The sequence below is a fragment of the Coloeus monedula genome, assembly GCF_965178545.1.
Source record: "Coloeus monedula genome assembly, chromosome: 4".
NCBI lineage: Eukaryota > Metazoa > Chordata > Aves > Passeriformes > Corvidae > Coloeus > Coloeus monedula.
Genome location: NC_138784.1, coordinates 26,200,315 through 26,207,089, shown reverse-complemented (window position 1 = coordinate 26,207,089; position 6,775 = coordinate 26,200,315).

The following is a 6,775-nucleotide window of genomic DNA, read 5'->3' as shown; positions in this document are numbered from 1 at the left end:
GTCTAGCCATGAGTAGTCAAAAGTAGGAAGTTACTCCTACCTAATAGAAATGGTCATATCTGTGTCCTGCCTGCTTGCTTACACATCAGTTACCCTTATTGAGAGTTGATTCAATGAAAACATGCTCCCTCATTTTGATGTTGGTGTTAGCAGTTTAGCTATATTATTTAGAATTCTTGTTCTTTGGGAATACACATCCTATGACTCCTTTGGTGTGTGAGTTTTTTTGGTTTTAGTGTCGCTCAGCAAGTAAATTGATGAGCTGTCTGGACCTCATCTCAGCTCCCTGAGTTAGTGTGTGGACATCTAAGCAGCTAAACTGGTTTGAACAGAAGTACAAGTGCAGAAAGCTAACTGCACAAGAGAAGAGCAAAAATGGGAAGTTCCAAATGTGGGATGTAAGTAGCTAAATGGGGAAGTTGTTCTTTTCATTGGTTGCTCCTGTATTTACTGGCAGCTGCTTCAGGCTATTTGTTCTGTTGCAGCACAGAGTAGGGGGTTGTTCTTGTAAGTGCAGTGGCAATAATCAGCTCTGCTGGCAGTTTGACTCTGAAAGCTGCAAGAGCGTATTGATGTTAACTAGGACAGAGTGCTGCCAGTCCTGCCCCTAGCTCAGGTGTGCCTTTCTGCCTTGTGCACAAGTCCTGTACCATGCTCTTTGGCTGATCCCATGCCACAGATTCAATGCAGTGACACAGCTGCAGCTGACTGGTAGCGGAGGCTCATAGCCTTGTTCCTGTGTGAGTCCCAGTGACTTCACTGTCCTCTGTGGTTCAGCTGCTGCCCCAAGGGAAAGTAAGTGTCCCCTCAGTTGCCACTTCTAGGCTGTTCTAGTTCACAGGGAGTCCGTTTGCATAGTAATGTGGAGAATGCAAAGCTTGGTGCCTTTACCAGAATTTTTTGGAAATATTCTCTCCCTTCATTGTTGGGCTATGAATAAATGGTATTTGTTGAAGTGGCTTGGTTTGTCTTTGTGGGATGGCAGTGATTGGATGAGTAGGAGGCAGACTCTCAAAGTTGGATGAAGGCAAGTGGGACAAGCCTAGGTAGAACAGTGACAGGCCAGAGGAGAATGGGTCAATGAGTATTAAAAAGCCATGTAAAGGTAAAACCATGTCACAGAAACAGCTTTTGGCAAGTACTATATGTAGTTTAAAATATTTGTCTTTAAATGCCACCTCGTTTTTCTTGTGTGTTACTTTCAGGGCTTTTGCATAAAGCTCATACAAGCCACACTCTTGCATATGCCTGTACATCCCTCTTCTGTGGGATAGAAGAGCAAATAAGGTTGTTATGGGAGCTCGTGGCACCTGCTGTCCAAGCAGAATCCTTCACCCATATGGCTGGGGGATTCTGGACCTAGCCAGGGGGAGCTGGAGCCAGGTGAGCTTTGGCATATACCTTTCTATGGATCATGGCGTGCTGCTGACTGGAAGTGTTTGGAGCCCCTTTTAAATCCCACAGGGCACGTAGGGATGCTGCAGTGCTTTCAGGGCTATAGAGCAAGTGGATTGTTGAACTGATGGTAGAGGCTGGAGGGTTCTTTCCTTTCGTTTGCTGCAGGGCACTCTGACACTGGCGGTTATTGGTACTGACGTGGAGTGGTAACCTGGAGCTGGAGGGTGGTTCATTAGGAAAACAGTAGCAGTATTTTCTTCTGATGCCTGGAGAAAGGTGTCTCCTGAACTGTACTCAGAGCTCTGCAGGTGGGCCTCAACCTTGCTTCACACATGATGGAGTGAAGGCAGCATTGTAGGAAAGTAATTCTGGATTACCAAAGAGCTGAAGTGGAGTAAAAAATGGTGGTGTCCAATCAAATGGAGACACCTCCATGTTCAGTACCACAAGACAAATCATAGGAGGTCAGTAGTGTGATAAAAGAAAATGCACATACAGAGGAGGCAAGAACAGTTTTAATGTGACAAATGAAGCAAATCAGGTGGTTGCTGGTGACTCTGTACTGTGGAGCAGGAAAAAAAATTCAAGTGACCGGGCTACAAGTCATTGATCACCTTGTGAATCAGAGCTTGGGTAAGTGATACTCACTTGATGTGATCCTCACAAACAGGAGCTTCATGTAAGACAAACCTTTCCTTGTCCCTACTGACTGGAGGTCCTGAGGTCGCATGGAATGTAAATACCAAGGACTCTCCTGTAAATCTGAATCTTGATGACTAACCAAATCCAGATGTTAATTTGTAATCTTGCTAACAAAGTGTTATTACTGTATATGTCTGCTGTACAAACACACTTTTGAAAGATGTATTCTAGATGGATGATCTCAGACAAGCTTGAGATCTTATCAATAAATAAATGTATTTGCAGAATGTGTTATGTCTCTTTTTGTTAAGTGGGTTACAACTTTGGCACCTTCATTGTTGTGCTGGATTTTTTTTAATGTATAAACATTTATTTCAGAGGCTACAAGGAACATGAGTTTCTACTATATGTAAAGAAATTAAACGTGAAGGATTACAGGGTTTAGGTTAGCAGTTTATCTTGGAATTTCTTCCTGCAGTACAGCAGCTGCAGCGGTCCAGATGGTAAGCATCATTTGTATAGAACAAAGGTATTCAGAAAAACAAGGTACTTATTACTCAAGTGCAAAGTAAGTAACAAGGAGGTGAGGTTTAAAGCAGGTAATAGTAAATTGAATTCCATTATTGAAACATTTCGTTTTCTAACATTCTCACTGGTGGGTTGGAGTTACTAGAAATGAGTTGAACTTGCATTTTGCATTTCAGAAGGAAAAATATAACTAATATCATGTAAGAACCAGTGCAGTGTTCAATAAAATTAACTTTTAAAATAGGCTGAAGGTACAAGTTGTTGGGAAATCATCAGAATTAGATGGAAAAATATCAAAGTACTATATTGAGAATGAGGCATCTGAGCTGCAGCCAACTGCACTGCCTCTCATTAGAGAAAATTCATTCTGACATTCAGCCACTAGCATCTAGTTCTTATTTGGAAAAGAAAACCACCTGTTATTCAGATTTTTATTTCAGATTTTAAAAAATAGGTCTAAAACATGGCTTATTGCTAAGAGTTTATAAGTAAAAATTAACACAGCTATTCTACAATATGATTTGCCCTCACACTTTCTTGTGTGTTATCCTACAGTGAGGAAAAGTTCTTGAAAAAGAATAGATTTTTCAGAAGCCATTTTGTAATCTGGCACATTTTTTCTCTCTTGTGTGAAAACTTTTCAGACCAGAAAAAGCAAGATTCTGAACTGGAATTAAGTACTAGCCTTTACCAAAAAAAACCCCCAAAACCCAAAAACAAAAAAACCCCACAAAAAACCCCAGACAAACAAACCAACCCCACCAAATCAAACAAACAAACAAAAAAAAAAACTCAAAAAACCCCCTCATCGCCCCAAACCAACAACAACAACCAAACAACACCAGAAAAATGTGCATTTAGAACAGAACAGTTGCTAGACATTTATCAAGTGCCTAAGAGAAAAGCAACAACATCAAGGCAACAAAATTTGTGTTTGACTTAGTCTATATAAAACTAAAGGTGGCTGAGGGACTCTTGGTCTAGTTAGGCTGTTGAGCAAGTACCATGATGGGAGATTAAATGTAATAATGGCAAATGCAAGTAATTTAAAATAGAAAGAATTTCAACTTTTCTGATGTCCCTGGACCTAGATGAAGTGCATAGGGAACACTCTGCATCCTTCCATGGGCTCAGTCAAAATCTGGTCAGGCAAAGTTCACACACGTGTGCTTTTTAATATGTTTGTGATTACAATGCTTGCTTCTGGAAGAGGCTGGTTTTACCTTGGCCTTAATACTTAAGCCTGCTCTTGACAAGCTGGTGTGATCAAATTGCTCTATTTAATGAATTCAAATTGTCAGCACATGCAATCTTTGTTAATTTCCAGTTGCTTTTATCTGTGATGTACTGGGAGTATGATCCAGTTTATCCACCTTCTCTGAAAGATAAAGTTTTGCAGCAGATTCAGAAAGTTGTTTTGAAAGTAGTAATTAAGTTCTGTCTTAACATGTTTGCACTCTCTAATGAATTGAACTTCTAAGCAAAAATAAAGGAGATAAGCATTTCTGATTTTTTTAAAATTAATGTTAGAATAAGGAGAGTACTAGGGTAGAAATAGTTTAAGTTCAGAGTTTATTCTTTACTTGCAAAGGCAGGACACAGTGCAGAGGCAGTAAATTTGGCCTCTGGAGTCACCAGCAGTATCCTCATTCCTTGTCATGAATCAGAAACAAAGTTTGGGTCAGCCAAAGAAAAACCACGAAGAATAAATTTTCTCAAGATTGATCACTTCCTTGGACAGGAACCTACAGAATTACGCAAGCAAGAAATTACGAAGATGCAGTTCATGCACAGAGAATATGTTTGTACTTGTAGTTGCTTAACTTAGTTCACTTCTTCCAGGCTTTCCAGTAGAATTGACAGTTTTGAGGAAAAGTAGGTAACTTGGGCCTTCTGTCCTTCCTTAAACCCCACTTGTGCATATTATGTGTTTGCCTGGAAACCTGGTGAATTTGCAGCACTTCTATGAAGACCTTCGGGCCATGCCTTCGTGAAACCTTTTATGTAGGTAGGTTTAGGTAGGTTTTTAGGTAATTTCCTTATTTTTTTTCCTATGTAGAATACAAGGCAAATCTTGTTTAACTTAATCTGTAGTGTGCCCTTGTATTTCTTGGACAGCTTCACTAGGTCTGTATGTTCCAACAATAAAGTAAGTTGCTTTAAGAATATTGCAGTTGTTGCATTACCTGTTAATACTCTTTTGCAGTATGTACAGGGCATAGTGTTATATTAAAAATATTGCTAAATGTAGTAGAAATAGCATAGAGTTATTTAGGTGCACATTTATGATGGAATTCCAGTCTGTGGTATAAACTGACTCTTTGGTGAAAGCTTCCCTTCACACAAGAGGGACAAAACCACAAAGAACAGCAGTAATGGGAGTCTGTGTCCTGTTTGAGGTATTTATTCTGAAAGCTCATGAACCTGATTGTGCAATCACTTTGCACAGTTGTTCCCTGGATTTGTAAAGCTGCTCCTGCCTGCTTTAGTGACAGGAGATAGCCAGTGACCTGTGTACACCTTAATTCTAAATTAAGGTCTGAGTCTTTTGCATGCAGGAGTGTGTCACAGGTGTGTTATTAAAAGTACATCAATGTGGGTGTAACTAAAAAGGTTTTATTAATGATTAAACAATGATCAAAGATAATTGACACCTAAATGAAAAGTGAATGATGATAGAATTGTTATTAAGCAATAATTAAAGGGTAATTAAACAGTGATTTAACAATGCTTTAAAATAATTGTTAAAATAATAATTTACACTCTGGTTGAACACTCTACTACTTACTACTAATAATTAAGCTATAGCTAGATTTATAAAAGCTGCTGATAGTATACAATAAATGTCACTTGCCTCATTATAGGTATCAGATATTTGGTAAGGGGATCTTTCAGCCTCGAGCATTAACCTTAAGAGCCATCCCTGCTTGAGAGGGAGATCATTGCTGAGCAGCCTGCTGCTGTACAGGAGAGCTCAATGGGCTCACGGGGCTACAGATGTTTATTTAGAAGGTAAAATGACTGACTCATAGTCAGAGCCCCTTTTGGTGTATGTGCAGGTGTGCATCTGTAGCAGTTTCAGTTCTGTCCACTCCCAGCTCAGGCTGGCACTGTGAGCTCCTGATAAGAGAGGCCTAAATTCCTTTGCTCCTGGATAAGATACAGCTTAGGACGATTCTTGGTGTTTGCACTGCGGGGATGATTTCAGTCAGGCCTCCTTTTTGGTGGTGCCTGGACCAAAGTACTGTCACTCAGAAGGGGTGCATCCATTACAGGGCATTTTCCATTATAAAAATAAAAAGGGACTATCAGTGGTATCAGCACTGTATAAAAGAATTGTGTCTCTTAGGTTGCTGGTATCAGCATCTGAAGTCTGAGTACTGGGGTGTGCTGGAGCACTGCACTGGAGAAATGTTTTTCTCCAAACGAAGCGTTTGCGTTAGGCAGAGTCGCCTGTGTTCTTTATACCTGCCCTTCCTCAGAGAAGATAATGGGATTTTCCTCACAGAAGGGTAGAGAAGGGTCTGTTAATAGCTACCTGATGAAGGAACATCTTCTCAAAAAGGAATGGCTTACCCAAGTGTGTGATAGAAACTCTTGGGAAGAGTGTAATAATCCAACTACCCTGTCCTTGTTTAAGTAATGGATGGTATGGTGATTCCTACCACAGGTATAAGCACTAGGAGCTCTTGCAGCTCAAACAAGAGGCACCTGGGAGTTGTGGCTGAAGAACTAAGACTTGCAATTATGAAGAAAAAGTTACTAAGTTATTCTTTCAGAGAGAAGGAAAGATGGTGGAGTAACAATAGGAACCAAAGAGCCCAGGAGTAATATGATACAAAGCTAAAGAGAACACTCATTCCTATCTTTACTTACAGTTTTTTCTCAAGTATAGGTGAAACTAATAAAAGGGGAGTGATTATTAACACAGGCAAAACCTTGAAGCTATCTGGAAACCAGTATATGGCATGAGAATGGGAAAAAAACCAACAGGATGTGAACAGACACATCACAAGAACAAGTGCTGTTATGAATTGTGGCATGTCCAAACTCATTTGATTTCCTCAGCTCCTTCATACTTGTGGAACCTCTCCAACATAACAGTTCAAGAGGAGGCTATAGGATTATTTATTTTTTCCCAAACTGTGTGTTTGATAGCCTTGTCTCTGTGTGCCCTAACTGTGGTGAGCCATGAGCTACCTGTGTC